This window comes from Peromyscus leucopus, chromosome 19 (genome assembly GCF_004664715.2).
Source record: "Peromyscus leucopus breed LL Stock chromosome 19, UCI_PerLeu_2.1, whole genome shotgun sequence".
NCBI lineage: Eukaryota > Metazoa > Chordata > Mammalia > Rodentia > Cricetidae > Peromyscus > Peromyscus leucopus.
In genome coordinates, this window is record NC_051079.1 from 41472627 (window position 1) to 41494814 (window position 22188).

The window sequence follows — 22188 nt, forward strand, 5'->3', positions numbered from 1 at the left end:
AGTAGAGATCTTGTCAGTGCCAATATTTACAAATATTTTCTATCTTCAGATTGAAGTATCTCCATCCCCAGTTATCATCTACTCCTTTTGATCCATCTCTCTCTAACATCACAACTCCAAAAGTAATTTCCAACCTCTTTAAGACCTACAATCACCTTCTGCTATCCCCTTCCCCATTTCCCATTTCTGTTTCCATCTTCATTGAGCTTTGTAATCCACTCATACTGTTCTAATTTCTTTTCTGTGGCTGAAAACACCACAACCTAAAGCAACTTAGAGGAGGAAAATGTTCAAGTCCATTATTGAGGGACTCAAGAGCTCAAGGAGGAATGCTTCTTGTTGGTTTGCTCAGGCTCATGCTCAGTTAGTTTCCTTATACAACTCAGGGTCAACTGCCTAGGGAATGGTGCCACCCACAGTGGACTGTTACCTCCCACATCAATTATCAATCAAGATAATCCCCACAGACATGCCCACAGGCCAATCTGGTCTGAGCAATCCTATTTTCTTTTTGATTGGCTCTAACTTGTTTTGAATTGACATTTAAAGTTAAAAATGACATATTCTCAACTTTTTTCATCTTCTTACTTTGCATGCATGCCTAGGAAAGCCTCATTCTAGGAAATCCAACTCTAGGTCATCTCCTGCTTGTTCAGAAGAATATGAGGAAATGCTAAAACAATAAAATAAGAAAACAAAAAAACTTTCAATGCTCTGCCCCCTATTCTCACTTGACATGCAGGCGCTGACCTCAGGTTGCCTGCACATTACAGCTTTCACTCTCCATTGTTTAGTTGGCTGTTTATGCCCTCTCTCTTTCCCCCAAAGCTCCAATGAAGTCTCCTCCATCACCAGTCTCAGCTCTTAAGTATGAGCCCTGTTTATCTGAGAACACAACATCATTACTATGTCATTATATTCATGGCACCTGTGCCTATGAGTTCCTCTTTTCTCACCACCCTTATGGATTTTCCTTACCTACTTTGTCATTTATGGACGACACTGGTCATTCACCATGTCAGAGTTCTCCCACTCTTCATCATCACTGTTTTGCTCCTCTTTATGGTATTATTTTCATTGGTGCGCGTGTGCGCACGCACACATGCATGCACACACATACACACACACACACACACACACACACACTTTGTAAATTTTTTCCATCTTAAATAAAAACCCTTAATTCTTTATCACCTTGAGGTTTTGCCCCTTTCTTTGCCTCTTTGTGCACTAAAACTTCTAAAAACCTTTGTCTCTATTCATTTCCAGTCCTTTCATCCATTTCTTTGGAACCTTCAGGAGTAAGGCATTGCCTCCTGGAATTCCCTCAGTCTTCTGTTCAAGGCCACTGATGGCTGCCTTTACTTGGCTAAATGTACTAGAAAGTCTGGGTCTTCACTGGATTTGGCCCCTCATCAGTGGCTTCAAAGCTACATTCTATTTGGTTCTTCCTGACTTGTAGGAAAACTGCACAAAGAGGCCGAGACATCATCCTAATTCGTGCCAATCAGCTAGTGGACATCTTGTTCCTTTTCATCTCCACCAACTTTCAACTACCTTGTGTGCCCCAGGAAATGATGTGAAAACCCTCTCTTCTCCTTCAGTAGGTTTTGTCCTGCTGTGCTTTTCACTTGGTTTTAGACATTGCTAGATTTCATTTTTTAAGTACACTTTTAGCTTTTCAGAATAATTTAGCACTTAAGACAGAGTCCGGTACACCTTCCACTGCTTCCTCCCCATACAATTTCCATGTTCATAGCTTGCATTAGTAGAATGCCTTTTATAATCAATGAGCTGGCACGTGATGAACCGTAGTTCTTAATTTTCAGTTATGTATGTCCACTTTTGGTGTTCTACAGACTATCCTCAACTTAGATAATTTCCCATAGAGTCTTTTGATCTTTAAACAGCGTGCAAGTTTTATGTATTTCCTGAAATGCTCCTTTGAATTTCAGTCCTTTCAGGGGCACAGCGATCTGTGACATGGCCTGCTTTCTCTGTTTTGAATAGCATAGGTGAGCTGAAGTTCCTAACCATCCACTTGATCCCCTGGGTTAAGAGTGTATGCTCTACAAGCATATAGTATGGAAGCTGTGATGTTCAGGAGGTTAGGCATATTGATGTAGTTTCCAGTAGAAATACCATGATTTATTGGTATTACATTCTATGAATGAGGTACTTCCTCATCCTAGGTCAAGGGTGGGATAATGCCTAATGACACTGAGACAATCAATTCTCTCGTTGGGTTCTTGTCTTACTCTCCCTCCAAGAATGGAGGGAGTAGATAGTAATCAATGAATAAACTGGTAATGGGTGAATGGATGAGAAGGACTTGTTATTTGTTACGTAGGAGTTAGAATTCCAATAGAAAAAGAGAAGGACTAAACTCTTGGTGACAGGGGGAGTTACAAGTGTCACAGCTCTGAACTGTCAGAGAGCTTTGAGATGCCAACTGAAAGGTTGCCAGCCAGTGTTAGAACTCTGAGCTTTTGACAGGGTTAGGGTTGCCAAGTAAGAGAGAACGAACAGGTCCTTGAGGAGCAGCAGAAGTGATAGATCAAGAGGGCGGAAAGAGGAGGCCTGGCTTGAGGCAGGAACCAGGTACTTGCCAGAGGCAGGAGTGGCCCCCAAGGCAGGAACAAGTACCTTGCCCTAGCAGCAGGAGCAGTAGGTGTCAGAGGTGGGGACAGGAACAAGTTCTCCTGCCTCTGACAGGTCTCAAAGACAGGAGCACTTTTCCCTCTCTGGTGGTCCATTGAGGCTATCTCTGAACTCCTCAGTCTCTTGCCAGAAGACAGGAGTCAGAAACAGCCAGGATCCAAACCGGTGAATAGGCTATGCCTGCAAAGACTTACGTACTTTCAAGTAGGCTCTTACTGGCTGAGTATGCATGCAAATGAGACATAGAATAAGGCCAATCAAAAGAGAGCCTGTCAGCCCTAGGAAAGTAAAATCCCACCCAAAACTGCCATTGCACACCCCCTCTCCACTCCCCACTCCCTTAATGTTACAGCAAAACCGGGAAAGTAGGCAGAGGATGGAAGAATGCCCCTGGTTTTGCAAGTCTGCTCCTGGTTCACTTCCCTCACTCTCCCACATAAAGGCAGCCTACGCACTTAGGAGTTGGTGCCTTTGGAGCCTCCAATTTTTCTTGGGCTTTTACCACAGCCAGCTAGGTGGGGTGGGGGTGGGGGTGGGGGTTGTGTCTTCTCTGGCTGCCATTCCAAGGGGACCTTCCTACCCCTGAGTGGATCCCTAATTAGGTTTTTCATAGAAGAGTTTGTCTCTGCTCAAACCTATGTGACATTTTCACCCTCGGTGCTGATCTTTCTGCTGTTTCCATAATATTGCCCTTTCTAGAATGTCATAGAACTGAATTGATAGAGTCTTCCAGATGACCTTCCTTCACTTAATAATGTACCTTTAAATTCCTTTCATGTCACCAAGTTGTTGGCTCATGACTGTTAACACCACTACCGAGGGTCTGAAGCAGGATTGCCGCTTACTGGAGGCTATGCTGAGCTACACAGTGAGTTCCAATACCGCCTGGCTAGGGTGAGACCCTGTCTTATCAAACCCCAATATAACAAAGCAATATCCTCCAAACCAAAAGTAATAACAAAAAATTTTCCTCCACGTCTTTTAATGGCTTGATAGCTCATTTCTTAATGTTAAGTAGTAGTTTATTGTATAGATGTAACGCCCATCTATTCGATGGTGGATACAATTTTTATTCACCCACCTATATTTAAATGGTATCTTGGTCACTGCCACTTTGGGGTGATTATGAAAAAATCTGCCATGAACAATGGTGTCCAGGCTTTTGTGTGACATGACATCTCCATTAATGGTCAAATGTCTTGGATGGTGCTGATGTGACAATCCCAATAGCACCACGTTCTTGTCGGCATCCTGTTTAATCCATTTTAGGAATTTAGCCATCTATTATGCATTCAGTACTTCATCCATTCTGTTTTAATTTGCAATTAGGTGATGACATGTGAAATCAAACACATTATTATATTTATATCATCTCTATGTGTCCATTTTATTTCTGAGTTTCTTGTCTTTTTATTGTTGAATTTTAGGCACTTTATATATTTCATGGACAAGCTCTTTATCAGATATGATTTACAAATACTTTTATCAACTTTTGGATTATCTATTAATTGTTTTATTTATATTTTACAATGGCTTTTAATTTTAATAAGGTCTAATTTACAGAATTTTTTTCATAGAGCATGCTTTCTGTATTGTGCCTAAAATTTCATTGTTAAACTCTTGACTTTCTTTTATGTTATCCTCTAGAAATGTTAATTTTGCATTATACAATCATCTATGATCTGTTCTGAGTTAAATTTCATAAACTGTGTATGACTGTCTTGTCTTCCCTCCCTGGGTTCCATCTCTTCCTCTTCCTATGGACATCTAAGTATTTTCTTAATGTAGATTCCTTATACTTTTTGTTAGTTTATACCTAAGTATGGAGTTTTTGAGTGGTAATACAAATGCTACAGTGTTTTAAGTTCCAAATTTAGTGTTCACTGGTAACATATAGTCAAACAATTGACAAGTGTATTTGAGCCAGTGTCCTGCAATTTAAGCTGACAGTACTTCTTAGTTTCAGGAGGTTTTATGCTGTGGTTGCCCATTTGTTGGAATTTCCCACATAGGAAATCATGTTGTCTGTGACCGAAGATGGTTTCTTTCTCTCTTTTTGATGTACTTACCTTATCTTTTGTTTTTATACTAGCTGAGATGGGAGTGGTAGGAGTGATCCTTGCTTTAGCCCCTGCCCTAGAGTGCTCTCTGTTGCTCTGGCAAGCTCCACCAACGAGAGCAACCTGAGCAGGAAAGGGTCTATTTCATCCTATATCTTACAGTCCATCGCTGAGGGAAGCCAAGATAGAAACTTAAAACAGGAAGCTGGAGGCAGGAGCTGAAGCAGAAACCACTTAGAAACATTGCTGACCTCTTTGCTCACAGGCTCATGGTCAGCTACAGTTCTTATGCAGCCAAGCCCCACCTCCCCATTGCCTGAGGATGGCGCTGCCCACAGTGGGCTGGACCTTCCTATATCAATTAGCAATTAAGAAAATGGCTTACAAACATGCCCACAGGTCAATCTGATGGAGGAAATATTTCAGTGGAGGCTTCTGCTTCCCAAATGTGTCAGATTGACAACTGAGAGTAGCCTTTCTAGCCCAAAACCTAGAGGAAAACAACCGTTACTTACCATTGACTACATTAGTGATGGGCTTTTAAAAATATAGTATTTTTGATAGTTTTTTGAGAATTTTATACAATGTATTTTGAGAATATTAACCTCAATTCTTCTCCCTAACTCCTCCCTCAACTCCTTGTCCCAGATCCACCTCCATCTTCTCAACTCATCTAACTTTGCATGTTCTCTCTCTCTCTTCTCTTCTCTCTCTCTCTCTCTCTCTCTCTCTCTCTCTCTCTCTCTCTCTCTCTCTCTCTCTCTCTGTCCACTGAGTCCAATGTGGCTGTGAATGGGTGTGGGACCATCCATTGGAGCACAGTTGCCCTACTAGGGGCCAACACCCTTAAAGGAAACAAACTGACTCACCTTCCCTTTCCCCCAAAGCCATCAACTAACTGCCAATAGCTTCTCAGTTAGGGATGGGTTGTGAGCGTCTCCTCCATTCCTGCTAGGCATTTATGGGCTTTCAAGAGAAATGTGTTTTTGAATCAAGTTTAAGAAGTTCTTTATTCCTCATTTCATGACAGTTTTTATTTTGAGTGTTCAGTGTTGTCACATCTTCTACATCTATTGATAAGATTTTGTATTCTTTTCTGTTGATGTGATGTGTTGAGTTAATCAATATTTGAGTACCAACCAAGCTTACATATCACCTTCTGAACTTAAGACTGGAAGCTTTTTTGGACTGGAAATTCCCAAACTTATGTCTCCAGCCTAGACTTTCCCCCTACATGTCTGCCATCATCTAAGAATTTCTAAACTCCAGATCTCCTGTGGTATTTTGAAAGAGAATGACTCCCACAGGCTCACTAATTTGAATGCTTGGGTCAGAGCTGGTGGAACTGTCTGGGAAGGATTAGGAGGTGCGGCCTTATTGGAGGAGGTCTGTAATTGGAGGTGGGCTTTGAGGTCTTAAAATCCCATGTCACTTCCAGTTGACTCTCTTTTGCTCTGCCTTGTGCTTGTAGATCAGAGGTAAGCTCTCACCTACTACTCGGGTACCATGCCTGCCTGCCTACTGCCATACTTCTCTCCAGGATGGTCATGAACTCACCCTCTGAAACTGTAAGCCCCCATTAAATGCTTTCAGTTGCCTTAGTCATGGTGCATTGTCATGGCGAAAAAATAGTAACTAAGACATTTCCACTAGCAAAACCTTTTCCCTGGTGTGTTTCTTACCTCAGCAAATGTAAGCTGTGATTGCATGGCCTCTTCTAAAAGCAGTTCTTGGTTCTTCAATAACGGAGCCCAGGACTATATTCACTAGCATGTCTGTGCCTTTGAGAAATAGTTTTAGGGTGGAATTGGCACTCTGAGGGAGGGCAGGGACACAGAAAAGGCAGAGGCAGATGGCATGCTTGGACGCTCAAGCTATTGTACCATGGCATTGACAACTAACAGAAGAGGATCTGTGGAGAGACAGAAGGATCACAGTACTACAGTCCCCAAGGGAGCAGAAAGTTAACAAATAGTAGTTTCAACCAGAGAGCCAAGAATCTGCTGCCCTGTGTAGATCTGTTAGACCGCTCTCATCAGGACTGTTCTGTGTGCGACAACCAGCAAAGGTAGCCTATGGTGAGACAATTATAATTAAGGAGACCATATGTCTCCTAGGGCCGTTCCAATTCATACCTATTGCAGATCAACTACATATCTATTTATTTGTTCCTTTCCAGTGCCTTTTGTTTTCAGCACAGTCCTGATTGGAATCATACGCTGTTTTGTCATTTATTTATAACTCAAGGGATATTGAAGAACACTGGATAGCAGCTGGAGATGGAATTTACATATGGGAGATTTGTGGGGAAGATTCATACCATTTTCTTGCTCACTCTAGGCTCTCAGGCTGGTACCTTGAGAGAAACAAGGGATGAGGGAGCATTGGGCTTTTCCAGGTACCAAAACCTCAAGGTTATTTCAGGGGGTATAGACTTGCTTTTGGGAAAAGAAAAATAATGACCTATATGATTCATTAGAGACAGGTATATAATTGGAATTCTACTGAATCTGAGAAATTCAACCATACTTTGGAGAACTGAGTAATAGGAGGGCATCCAATAAAAGCCTCAGGCTCTAGCCTAAGAATATATTTGATAAGAAATGGCAGTGGAGGGACAGTTCCAGCAGTTTCTGATGTTGTCAGGCATTTTTATTTCCTTCTATGGCCTCTGGAAAGTTGTTCAAGCTACACACATAAATATCAGCTGGGAGGTATGAGGAGCCTAAGAATTTGAGAGAAAGAAATCTCCTAGCCTTCATGTATTAAGTTGAATTCAAACAGTGACACCATATACACCCTTTTTAATCAGAAGTTTTTAATTCTGGTGTATTTTTAGGTTTCTTTTTATTGCACAATACAATATTCACATAGCGATCAGATAATACAATATATGACTATAAAATACATGCTATATTGCATATAAAATAAAAATGTAAATGCAATTTACAGAAATACAAAAGTATAAATGCAGGTCAGGCATTGCTTACCTATAATCCTATCACTTGGAAATGGAGGCAAGATGATCAGAAGTTCAATGAAGACCTTAGCCATATAGCAAGTTCAAGACCAGCCTCGGCTATATGAGTTCTTGTCTCAAAACAAAATAAGAAGTACAAATGCAAATCTATAAATACATAGAGCTGTGTATAAAACACAAATATCTGCATGTTATACATGCTTTAATGGAGTTCCCTCTTCAGTATGGTTGATAAGGCTTCTTTTAAAACAGTACCTGTATCCCCAGACAGCACTTGCAATGTGGCAGCATTGAGTGGCGATGTTAATAGAACAAATTATTTGAATTTTTTTTTTTGGTTGAGTTCAAGAAACAGCCATGAAGAGAGACACAGGTGGAATTTCAAAAACTCGTGAGAACGGCAGGATGAGAGGACCCTCCCTGTTCCCTGAGCTCTGAGCAATTAAAGAGGAGAGAAGGCTGGTGTTGACAAAGCCTGGGGGATGGGACTTAATGGCTCCTCAGCTTTCCTAGTGTGATGGGTACCAGACCTCCCCTCAGAGGGGTCGGGTGCATCTTCTCTGAAAACCTGACTGAGAGAGCTTGGAGTTCAAGCTGTGCATTTTGGACACTTGTCTCAGGTAGAGACTCACTGTGCTGCAAGCAGGAGAGAATTTGGAGGGGGTGATCTTATAATTCAGTGTGGACCCACAAAGGCATCCTTGCAGAGGGCATGGATTAGTTGAGTTCTGAGGCAGGCTAGACAACATAGTGTTTCGTCCCACAGAAAGCTGAAAATGGGCTCTACCAAGCAGGATCGTGAGAAAAAAATCCCCATGTTTTCACATCTGTCTGAGTTGGGGGGGTCCTGGGGAATCTGCTGAAGCTGGTTTGACTGCCGGGAGCTATTGTTGTTTGTTTTTTCTCTTTGGGGGGGGGTCCCACCACTCAGCTCCTAAATACATCACTCATAGAGGCTTATTCTTAATTATAAATTAAGACCTTAGCTTGGCTTCTTTCTTGTGAGCTTTTCTTAACTTTAAATTATCCCATTTACCTTTTGCCTCTGTGCTTTTCCAATTCTTTTACTTCTGTAAATCATATTTTTACTTTGTGGCTGGCTGTGTAGCTGGGTGGCTGGCCCCTGGAGTCCTCCTCCTTCTCAGGCTACTTCCTTTTCCTACCAAATTTCTCCTTCTATTTATCCTTTCTGCTTACCAGTCCCGCCTATTTCTCTCTCCTGCCTCACTATTGACCATTCAGTTCTTTATTAGACCATCAGGTGTTTTACACAGGCACAGTAACACAGCTTCACAGAGTTAAACAAATGCAACATAAACAAAAGTAACACATCTTATAAGAATATTCTCCAACAGAGAGCTGAATGTATTTTTCTTCTAAATTCACATTCAATGATTCTATGGTGAAAGCTTGAAATCAGCCATAGTGGAAGTATTTATGTTATGGAAATAGGCAAATGATATAAATCAGAGGGGTTTTTTGTTTCTTTCTTTGTTTTGTTTTCAAAAAATCCTTCCTTGCAATTGGTTGTTTTTATCCTAACACCCTTAGGTTCTTGTGCATTGCTGGTATAAACACCCAACATGAATGGCTTAACTAGGAAGAATTGCTATGGTTTCAGTAATTCATGGGAGGGAAGATGTGGTAAAGGAGCTTACATCATGGCAGGCAGGTGGCTAAGCAGTGCAGCCATAGGAAGGGGCCAGGGCCAGAGATGCACATGCACCAGAGACATGTCCCTCTTTGACACCTTTGACTCTTTCAGGTCACACCCTCCACAATTCCCATAGCTCCCAATAGATTCTCCAAATTTTGACTCCACTCACAGATTAAATTTTCATTAAGTTAGAAGCCTTATGATCACAATTGTCCTTGAAATAATCTTCAACAGATGTATTCATGGGAGTGCTTTAATAAGGGTCAAGATGTCTTTACATTGAGCCAAATTCACAATCAAAACCATCTATCACCATCACTGTCCTGTATTCTTTGGTGATAGAAATAATAAATTGCTATGTTGGATTAGGTCTTTCATTCCTGGTGAGCTGGTGAACTTTGCTGTCAGCTTGCTTTGTTGACAGAGATTGGGGTGGCCTTACACAGGGTAACTGAGGGAGATCTGTCCCATTAGACTCCAAAGCCCAGTATTTAATTCTGGGCCCGAGTCCAATGATTCTCCTCTGGGGATATCTCAAGTTCCAGAATAACCCTGCTGTGAACTTAGTGCCCTGGATGTTTCGCTGCTTCTAAACTGCCAGACTGTTTGACTGGCGGTGAGAAGTTTGGAGAAAAACAATAGTGTTGCCCTTCTGTATTCCCTTGCATGCCTGGGTATCTGAGGCCGTAGATAGCCTTCTGCCTGTCTCTCAGGGGATACATTCTGAAATTCAAAACTGTTCAAAAAACCTCAAAGCCCCAAATATTCTATGTGAGCCTAATAAATTAAATTTAAGGCTGATCAAATTTGCCAGGACTTTCACAAAGTACGTACTGATCTGTGCATAGTTATTGGCCATGATTTTGATACTCTTGTTTAAATACTGAAAAAAAAATACCCTCACCTGGACAATACACTCTTTAATTTCCTTAGAAAAAGTTTACAGAATTGTGATGGTTAGTTTTTTGTCAACTTGACACATACTGGAATCATTTGGGAAGAAGAAATCTTAATTGAGGGATTGACTCCATCAGTTTACCTGTAGGCAAGACTGAGGGGCATTTTCTTAATTAATGATTGATAGTGGAGGGCCCAGCGTTATTTATTTGTGGCTCTATTTACCGGATGAGAGAGAACACAAGGCACAACAAAACCCACCACAAGAGTTTTATTAGGGGAGAGAAAGGGGGAACATGCAATAGACCTACTGGGAACAAACGGTGTGGAAGAGAGAGTGGGGAACAGGGGGAATCTGCTTTTATAGGTTCCACCTTCCTCTCCATCCCACACTTGAGCATATGGGCTTACATAGCTGTGCATAGATTACGTGATCATGATTGCACGGAGACTACGCGATCACACCGCACATGGATTACATGGGATCTAAGGCCCTGGGGTGACTAAGCATCTTGCCCGACTGCTGGACAGTGCATACACAGTCCTGTAGCTAGGAATTATAACACCCAGTCCACTGTGAGTGGTGCCATCCCTGACTAGGTGGTCCTGTGAGATAAGAGAAAGGTAGCCTAGAGAGAAAGTTGGTAAGCAGCACTCGCCGTGGCCTCTGACTCCAGATTCCTTCTTTGAGTTCCTTTGCTGACTTCCTTTCATGACCGGCTGTGATCAGGACATAAGCCCTTTCTTTCCGGAGTTGGTTTTGGTCATTGTTTGATCACAGTAACAGAAAGCAAAGTAGGACAAGGACCCAGAATAATTCCAGGATTTTTAATTTAATAGGACACTATAGGCGGTTGATGTAAAGAAGAAAACTGTATCTGTTGTTTATAAGATGTGAAATCAGTGTTGAAAATTTTCTGTGTCTGAATTGATACATGAAATAACAAGCTTTGTATATGGCTCCATCTGGGGGATAGAAGTATCAGGGTGGCTACTTCACTTAAGACCCAAAATTACTTGATGGATCCTGGATTTCTATGGGACAATTTGATGTAATTTGCTTCTGAATACAGACATCGCACCATGTGTTATTGAAAGCCTCTGGAGCTGTGGAGATGGGACTATTCACAGTTGTTCTTAATTTCACCAACCTGTGCGTTCTTGGCTGGGAAAATGTCAAGGTTCTGTGACCTTTCTTACTCAATGAGGTCTCCAGTGCTGGGGACAGGCAGATTTCAAAGTTGGCAACTCGCTATTATTTTTTCCTTCCACTAATCCATATGAACTAGTTCCTAACTTGGAAGGCATGAGGGAACTTGGGACAGGAATGGATGGAAACCATGGCCTGTTTCAAGTATCTGCATTTTTGCATCCAGTCATTTATCTTCCCTACTTGTAAAACGTGTTTTAAGGGAGATTTAAAAATGTAAGCTACAATACATTCAAAATAAGGAAGGTGAAATGAAGCCATAAGAAGCAGTAGGATGAAGAATATTAGTGAACCATAGCTCCTGTGCATGCTCTGTATGCCCATGGGAGGCAGCGCACGCAGCTATCTGTTCCCCAGGAACCAGCACTACAGGCTAAACATGATTGGTTCCATGTCTTAGAATGCCCATAAAACTAGCACAGAAACAATTGCTCAGAAAAAGCCAAGCTATTCCTGCCAGTAAGAACGACTTCTCCTCTGAGAGCTTTTAAAGAGTATGCTGTAAAGCACTGAGCATCCCCCTCCACTGAAGGCTTGGTGCAGAAGAGCTATGGCTTGTATGAGGCTCCAATGGTGTCTTTCCCTGTGCACTGATGGCCTCACACCAAAATGTCATTCCCAGGGAAGGGTGCTATGACGCGAACATGCGGAGTTGTCTCATAATTTGGTTTAATGTGGGAAGAGATTGTAGTGTTTTTAGCAAGATGAATAGATGATAGAATGGGTAGACTCAATATCCTTTGGAAAATTATCCACAATAATCCAAGTGAGCATCTCTACTGTGTTTGGATTACAGAGACTCTTGTGAATACAGTATTGTATTTCATTTTTTCTTACTACGAATACCTGGAGTTGGATAGTAAATACAAAGATTTACAGAATAGCAAATTAGGATTCAAACAAATTGTGTAATTTGCTCAAGGTTATTTAGTTACAAGTGCTGCAGTGGTCATCTTTGAGTTTGGGGCACAACAGCATGACCCAGCAGAACACACATGCATGCTAACAGCACACAGACTGTTTTGGAAATGTGCTTCTGTATAGAATCTAACTAGAATCCAGCAACATAGAAGAAAGATACTGCTATGACAACCATTCTTTATGTATCATGACATGCTCTCTGAAATGTCAGACTTCTGGGCACTCACTATAATGATGGTTTCTTATGAAACAGCATTATAAAAATTGAAAGACCATGCCATCTGTGTATAATGCAAAAATGGCTTATGAAGATAGCATGTAAAAAAAAGTGTATTCCAGTAGAGAAATTACTGAAAAAAAAAACCAACAAATAAACAAGCCAAACTAACCAACCAACCAACAAACAAACAAACACAAACAAAACAAAAAAAAACCCTGCAGCACGAATCTTAAAAGTTCTTATTAATAAAAACAAACCTAGAGCCAGGTATTGGGAGTGAACTCACAGAGATCTGGATGGATCTCTGCCTCCAGAAGGCTAGGATTAAAGGTGTGAGTGCCACTCTTTTCTGGCCTCTATGTCTGTCTAGTGGCTGTTCTGTTCTCAGACTCCAGATAAATTTATTAGGGTGCATGATATATTGGGGAACACAATATTACCACAAAAACCGAAAACGATTAGTTATTCAACCTGAGGTCTTTGACTTTATTTACAAATATAGAATTACAGGAGGATGAATGTTGAGGCTGTCCTAAGTATGAGGCTGGAGGAGGGTGGGAGAACCGAGAGGATGAAGGTATTTGTAGATTTAGTTTGCTAGGAGGTGTCTGGAAGAAACAAATTGAGGTCTTGAGTTGTATAGTCATGTTAACCAGAGAGGTTGGACTGATTTGGGTTTCTAGTAGTCTCAAAGAAGCCTGGTGTCAGAACAATGAAGCTGGGTAATAAGAAAGCAGAGGGAACCCAACAGCCAGGAGCAAAGGGAAACATCCTGAGAACTGGAAATGGTTACTAGTGGGGGCTGGGACTGCAAATGTGAGGCACAATCAGCCTGTGGAAGTCTCTTACCACCAGAAGCTTTCAAATGAATTTTGTTCATAAAAGCAGATTAAGACTTGGAGTTATCTAATGGTCACTTGAAAGCAAATTCAATTTAACTGAAATAAGCCCCATTTGTGCAACATCGTTTTTTGAAAAGGATCAGTAAATAGCAGAAATAGCTAAATGGTCTGTAGAAAATGAGGCATCAGGGCTAGGGGAAAGTGAGTGTGACCTTCCTCCTGACCACTGCCATAGCTGGGTGAACAGGGGAGTGGGTATGGCCTCTCTCCTGACCACTGCCATAGCTGGGTGAATAGGGGAGTGGGTGTGGCCTCTCTCCTGACCACTGCCACAGCTGGGTGAATACAGGAGTGGGTGTGGCCTCTCTCCTGACCACTGCCACAGCTGGGTGAATAGGGAAGTGGGTGTGGCCTCTTTCCTGACCACTGCCACAGCTGGGTGAATAGGGGAGTGGGTGTGGCCTCTCTCCTGACCACTGCCACAGCTGGGTGAATAGGGGAGTGGGTGTGGCCTCTCTCCTGACCACTGCCATAGCTGGGTGAACAGGGGAGTGGGTATGGCCTCTTTCCTGACCACTGCCACAGCTGGGTGAATAGGGAGTGGGTGCCCAGAGTGACAAATGAGATAGGTGAAGAACTGAATAGGAGTCAGGCTCGAGCCTTGAGCAGGGAGTTTCTGAAATGCAATACATGGAAGTGGAGGGATTGGCTTTCCCACTTTGTCTTTGTCCATTCAGGTTGCAGTAACCGAATACCACAGACCAGATGGTATAAACAAAAGAAATTTACTGCTCACAGTTTTAGAAGACAGGAAATCCAAATCAGGGATCAGATAAATTTCATGTCCTGGTTAATAAATGGTCATCTCCTTAGACCTCAGAATGGCAGAGAGAAAAAGAAAACTCTTTCATAAGGCCTGGGACCCCATAATCTAACTTCATTCTCAAGTCTACCTCTAAATATTCTCACATTGCCTACACACTTTCAGAATGTGGCTTGTGGAGGGACCAGGCTGCAGGATCCATATATAAGGGCCCAGGGAATAGCTCTGAGGGCCACGTGTTTCAAAGTTCTCCTTGTGAATTGTATCCCCCCGGTACTCATACTTTTGAAGTACTAACTTCCAGTATTGCAAAATGAAACCACATTTGCAAATAGGGATGTTGCAGATATAATCAGTTAAGATGACGTCCCACTGGGTAGGTCCTACTCCTATATAATTGATATCTTTATTATTTTTTCTTTAAAGAAAATTTGGATACATATGCACACACACAGAATGCCTTGTAAAAATACACACAAATTTATATTGCCGCAAGCCAAGAAACCAGAAGAAAACCAAAGAGAGAGAACTACAAGAAATCCATTTCCAATTTCTTCAAAGAGGGCATACTCTGCTGATAGCCTGTTTAGACTTCTGGACTCTTGAACAGTGGGACAGTCAACATATGTGGCTAAACTACTCAGTTTATAACATTTGTTCCCACAGCTCCAGGAAACAAATGCAGGCTCCCGTGGAAACTCCTGCTGGAGACGTAAGTTTTCCCATCTTCCTAAGAGGATCAGGAGGGGACCTGTAGGCACATACAGGGAAGGTGGTATGATAGGAGGGGTCTATCATGGGTCAAAATTAAACAGGCTGTGTATGATAGACAGTAGGTTCCTCATATGCAAAAGCCTGTCCTGGCGGGGAGGGGGTAGAATGAGACATCCAAAGGAAGCTGTGAGAACTGAAGGATGAAGTTTTTTTGGGAAACTGTCCCATGAATATAGCACACCTCAGAGGTGCTGAATGGGCAGCACCTTTCAGGAAATGTGGAGGCTGGCATCCTGCCTACAGATCTTTTGAGTTACTGAGGTACCTTGATTCCACTTTAATATTTGTTTAACTATTGAGTGTCTTAGTTAGGATTTCTATTGCTGTGAAGAGACACCATGACCACAGCAACTCTTATAAAGTTTTAGAAAACATTTGATTGGGGCTGGCTTACAGTTTCAGAGGTTTAGGCCATTATCTCCATGGTGACATGGCGTGTGCAGGCAGACATGGTGCTGGAGAAGGAGCTGAGAGTTCCTTCACAGTGACACACTTCCTCCAACATGGCCATACCTACTCCAACAAGGCTATATCTCATTAATAATGCCACTTCCTATGGGGGGGCATTTTCTTTCAAATCACCACAATGATATAGAATATGATAAAGAAATGTAATGATTATATACAAAAACCAGAGCAGGTGCTGATGTGGTTTGGAGGTAAAGAGGTAAAGACTCAAGGTATTCCTCCCTACTGTAGGCTCTGCTCTGCACCTGCCATGTTACTGGAGATGGAACCCCCAGATTTACTTTAGATTTCTTTTCGGACATTTTGCTTTTTAATGGGGTTCCTCCTCATACCTTCCAGTCCCAGCTTTGATAAAGCAGAGGCTTTGAACTTGCTTATTTTATGGGAGCTGTGTTACCTCTTATTGGTTAATCTATTTACCACTGGAATTCTGTGCCTATTGCTGTTCTGTAGAGAATGTTTTGGATTTCCCTTGGAATTAAGCCTTTATATTAAAAACATGCCTTTGAATTATCAATTTACAGACAGCCCAGAAGCATGCATGTGAAGATATCAGAGAGGTGGTGTGAAGAAAATATATGAAATCATCACAGGGGAAAGTCAGAGCACATTCTTTCTTAGAGTTCGATACAATACTCTGTTTCAGCATGTCCTCAAAGACAGGAAGGGAAACAGGGAGACTGGATGGTTAGCTCTTGTCTAAAATATGTATGTCTAGTTTAGGGCCTTGAAAGATTAGAATGTTACACTTACTGAAGATCAGAGGCAGAGAGAAAACAAAGATTAAATGGAGCTTCTTCTCTAGAGACTAAAAAAAAACAGTCAATAGGTGGAAGATTAGAGGACTGTAGAACATTGAAATTAGGCAAGAAAGCCGGGTGATGGTGGTGGCGGCGCACGCCTTTAATCCCAGCACTCAGGAGACAGAGCCAGGCAGACCTCTATGAGTTTGAGGCCAACCTGGGCTACAGAGTGAGTTCCAAGAAAGGCGCAAAGCTACACAGAGAAACCCTGTCTCAAAAAAAAAAATAATAAAATAAATAAAAAGAAATTAAAAAAGAAATTAAGCAAGAAAAAGACTAACACAAACACGTGAATATTGTGTTTTAACAGTCGGCAGTCAGGTTATTCTGTATTTGCTGTGTGGCTTTAAAAACACCATCTAGAAAACATCGATTTCCAGTATAAGTTTCAGTAGCAAGATTTGAACACCCGCATGGCGAGGCAAAGCTTAAAGCCATCATTGTTTCTTCAAGGTAGGTAAAAAGATGAGGTTAACTGGCTTCTTGGTTACTTGTCAATCACAAGGGGCTCAGTGGTAGACGTCTTTCTCTTTCTGCCCAGCTGACTTCTGCTCTCTCCCCCACTGGAGAGGCACACAGAGTATCAGCTCTCGTTCCAATGAGAAAATAGGTCTGTTGAGCCCTCCTACCCTCACAGAGATAAGGATATATGACAGTCTCTTAGATTTCTCGACCAAATACATCTTAGGTTTCTATTGTTGCGATGAAGCACTGTGGCCGAAGAAACTTGGAGAGGAAAGGGTTTATTCAGCTTACACTTCCACAGCACTGTTCATCACGGAAGGAAGTCAGGACAGGAACTCAAACGGGGCAGCAACCTAGAGGCAGGAGCTGATGCAGAGGCATGGAAGGGCGCTGCTAACTGGCTTGCTCCCCGTGGCTTATTCAGTCTGCTTTCTTATAGGACCCAGGGCCACCAGCCCAGGGGTTGGATCACCTCCCCCATCAATGACTAATTAAGGAAACACCTTTCAGCCGGGGAGGCATTTTCTCAACCGAGGTTCTCCCCTTTCAGATAACGCTAGCTTGTGTCAAGTTGCTGTAAGACTAGTCAGCCCACCCAGCTTCCTTACTCTTCAGAGGTATGACTTGAGATTTTTAACTTCTGCCTGCCACTGTTACAGCATGGGGGCATGCATGTGCGCTGTGTGATTGTAAGGACAAAAGGAGATCATGCATACATAGACCTGAAAGTGAGCCATGGTATGGTTAACCTTCTAGGCTCACCAAGAAGGAGGCTGATTAAGGTCATTTATAAAATTGGAAAGAAAAGAAAATTCTGGATGTGAACATCACTTACTTAACGGCCCCACTTTTCTTTTCCTGGAGTTCAGTTTGGTGTGTGGTCACAGAGTTTTATTTATAGCTGGATTTCATTGCAGTGATAAAGAACTTTGGAAGGAATGGAGTCCAAGCTGCAGTTTCAGTTTTTAATTCTGGTTGTAGTTAAATTAGTCAAAGGAAGTTTCTCTTAACTCATCCTATTGTCGACTGGTTGTTGGGTTAGACAACATTTTTATTCTATTTATTATTATTATTATTATTATTATTATTGTGTGTATGTGTGTGTGTGTGTGTGTGTAGGTGTGGGTGTGGGTGTGAGTGTGGGTGCACCCAGGCCATGGCCCATGTGTGAAGTCAGAGAACAGCCTGTGGGAGTCTGTTTTCTTCCACCATGGGGATTGAACTCAGGTCATTAGGACTGAATTTAGGTTATCAGAATTGAACTCAGGTAATCAGGCTTGGAGGCAAATGTCTTACTCACTGAACCATCTCAATGATCCAGATAATATTTTCATAAGTGTGGTGTGCGTGTGCGTGTGCGTGTGTGGTGGTGTGTGTGTGTGTGTGTGAATGTGTGTGTGCTCCACAGCGTGTGTGTGGAGGTCAGAGGACAACATTTAGGAGTTAGCTCCTCTCTTTCACTACGGTTTCCAGGAATCAAACTCAAGTCATTAGACTTGCATGGAACTTGCCTTTACCTCCTGAACCATCTTGTTGGCTCTGCTTTTATAACATTTTAACTGGCACTTAGTATTTGCACATACTTAGAGGATGCCATGTGATGCCCAGGTACATTTATAAAATGCATAGTGATCAAATCTAAATAGTTAGCATGTCTGTCTTCCTTTTCAATTCTATTGCAATAGGAACAAGAGAGTGTTATTTTGCTAATCTTTGTGAATGGAGGTTCCCTATCATTGTAAGAAGCTTGCCCACTACCAGTGGTGCATTCCCCCACCCAATGGTGACAATCAAAGTTATTTTCAGATACCACTAGTTGTCCTCATTGGGAGATATAAGCACCCATGGTTGAGAAGCTCTTACCCAAGGAGAATGTTGGGGGTGGTGGTACAGATACCAGTATATTGAGCAATTTGCCAGGTGACTTCAGTTTAGAGTCAAACAGTTTGGAACAGTGTAACAGGGATGCTGAAACACTAACTTAGATGATGGCTGTTTTGCAATTCTGGGCTACAGTTCTTTAATAAATGAGTTCAGAAAGTTGTTGAGAGTAGCACTGACCTAAGATTATTTTCGTTTATTATGGCCATCGGGATGGAAAATATTAGAGAAAGTGTATGAATTTACAATGACCAGAAAGTACATTAAGAAACATAGGCAATGATGAAGAGTTAACCGAGCTTTTGAACAAGTATGAAAGTCACTTACAGATCCATTTTTATTTAATATTGTTTAAAAATTCGCTTGCTGGCTGGGCGGTGGTAGCACATGCCTTTAATCCCAGTACTCGGGAGGCAGAGCCAGGCAGATCTCTGTGAGTTTGAGGCCAGCTTGGTCTACAGAGTGAGTTCCAGTAAAGGTGCAAAGCTACACAGAGAAACCCTGTCTTGAAAAACCAAAATAAATAAATAAATAAATAAATAAATAAAATAAAATAAAAATAAAAATTCGCTTGCTATAAATGGGTGTGGAGTTTGTCTCCCAGAACTGAAAATACATTTTCCTCTAACGTTCTCTCCATGCTTCACTTTGCAATGAGTCATTCAGTTTAGAAGTATAGACTAGTGGGTACTTAGCTGACCTCAGAGTGCGAGAGGACTCTGAAAACAAATCGTTTTATATCTTAAAAAATAACCAGGACAGGCAAGACTGACTATGGGACAGTCACTCACTATTATTAAAGTTTAAATTACTAAATGGTTCTCATTTATCTCTAGGCATACAACCAGGTGAGTTAATGCCCACCCCTGAAATGTTTCCATGGCTTCATCCTCACAAGCTACATGTGTCATGTTTCATGTAAAAGGGACTTTTCATACGTGACTGGGTTATTGGTCTCAGTACGGGAGATTATCTGGGTAGCCCCTGTGTAACTACAAGGTCCCAATAAAGGAAAATGGAGGCTAAAGACCCAGAGATGGGGGTTTGGTGACAGAAGAGTGTGGTAGCATGAGAAGCCCTCAGCCTGGCATGGCTGGCCTTGGAGACAAGATGGGGATATGCTGGTTATCCTTCGCTGGAACAAAATCCCCAACACCACCCACTCAAGAGAAGGACGGCTGTCAGAGGTTTGGGCCTGTGGTCGCCTGGTTCCACCGTCCCTGGAATGGTAGTAGAAGGGCTGACAAGGAAAAGCTGCTCAGAGTTACAGCTGGGAGGCTGAGAGAACTGAGTTTGTGAAGAGGGGGGATGGAGACCAGACGTGACCTTAAAGAGCAGGTCCACATTTGCCCACTTCCTCCACCCGAGTTCTCCCACCTAGCAGCCCATTCATCTATGAATTTGTCAATGGATTAATCCACGGATGGAGTTAGTGCCCTCATGAGTCAGTCACCCCTCATGCCCTCCTGCTGAGCTCGCTTGTACTGAGGAACAAGCCTTCAATATTTGAGTCTTTGGCAGACATTTCATATCCAAATCATGATGAGAGTTATGAAACAAGTAATGTGGAAAAAGACAACACTATTGCCTGGAACTCTCAGAATGAATGAATGAATGAATAAATCTTTAAATAAAAAACATCATTTTCAGCGGAAATATGTGATTGCTAAAACTAGATGAAATGTAATTTAGCTGCTATTATAGGATATTTGTATTATTATTTGTAGTTGCTTTGTCTTATTAATAATAGAGGGACAAACGTTCTTCTTCAAAATGCTTTCACAGTATCACCTTACTAGGAAAAGGTTCTGTTTCATTATCCTATGATAGCAGCTAAATTATGTTTCACCTAGTCTTAGCAATCTCATGTTTCCATTGAATATCATATTTTTTATTTAAAGACTTATTTATTTATTTTATGAGTGCTCTACCTGCATGTAATACTTTATGCTAGAGGAGGTCATCAGATCTCACTATAGATGGTTGTGAGCCACCTTGTTGTTGCCGGGAATTGAACTCAGGGCATCTGGAAGAGCAGCTAGTGCTCTTAACCGCTGACCCATCTCTCCTGTCCTAAAAGTCATATTTTGAACACCATGAGTGATGTGGGAAATGCATATGGATGATCTAACAAAAATTGTAATGTGGGGCTGGAGAGATGAATCGGTGATAATGAGATCTGGCTGTGTTTTGAGAAGACCAGAGTTCAAATCTCAGCATCCACATTGAGTGGTTTACAATTGCTTGTTGCTTCAGCTCCAGGGCCTCTGCCCTCTTCTGGCCTCTGTGGGCACTGCACACATGTATACACATACACACACACAAATAAATAAAGTAAAACTTCTATGGCTCCATTTACAGTAAGAAATTAATTAAAAACATGCATGTTTTCCCAGAAAAATAATCTTTGTAGGCATTTAAAAAAATAAATTTCAAAGTCTTGTAAGTCATCCAACAATATTGCAACCCAAGATAGAAATAATCTCATTAGAGGATGATATAAGCCAGGTGGTGGTGGTGGCGGCGGTGGTGGCGCCTTTCATCCCACTACTTGGAAAGCAGAGGCAGGCGAATCTCTGTCATTTCAGTTCAAGTCCAGCCTGGTCTACAAAGTGAGTTCCAGGACAGTCAGGTCTACACAAAGAAACCAAAAACCAAAACCAAACCAAACCAAACCAAAACAACAACAAAAAAGGAATGATTTAAATTATTCTCAAGAAAACAGACTTAGCTATGTATGCCAACATATTTGTATGATTATATTTAAAAATCATAAAAATGCTATAGTGGTGACTGCTATTTGCTGACCATGATCTTATTATCTATTACTAGATCAACTTGATCTTTTTATTTTGAACAAAAATGTCATTCCTTCATTGAATGAACTAGTGTACATGAACAGTGACAAACACATTGTTTGCAGTTATTATATATTAACTTTTTACATATCGTGTTAAAGGTGGGGATGGAGGGTTTTCTTGTGTTTTAATCTATTATCAAGTCATACTATCTTATCCATGAGTAGGCTTTGCTATTATTTATTAAAAGCACCGTAATTGCTCTTCTCACTGGTTTTTGGGTTTAGTGCTTGACTGTTCTCTTGAGCAGAATCACATCTATTCTTCAACCTGCAGAGAGTTTAGGCCAACTACAAAGTCAGACTCAAACTCCAGATCAGTGGCCAGTACATGCTAGTCCTTTACCACAATAATGAGGACAAATCCTTTTGGGACTAAGAGATAAAAACTACTAGAAGTTCTGCCTGGTACCTCGTGACCCTGACTCTTGGTGCCAACACACCATGACATGAAGAAGCCAATCATCCATAGAGGCAGGTCACCTGAATGAATTCTTGCCATAGATCCAGCTAAGGTGCAGCCCATAGCTGGCATCAACAAACAGACTAGAGTGAGTGTGCCTTCCAATGGTCCCAGTCTCTAGCCTTTAATGTGTTCCCACTGATTCCAACGGGAGCTGAGCCCAGCTGTCTCTAGCAAGCCCGGACCAAGATGTAGATTGGGGAATA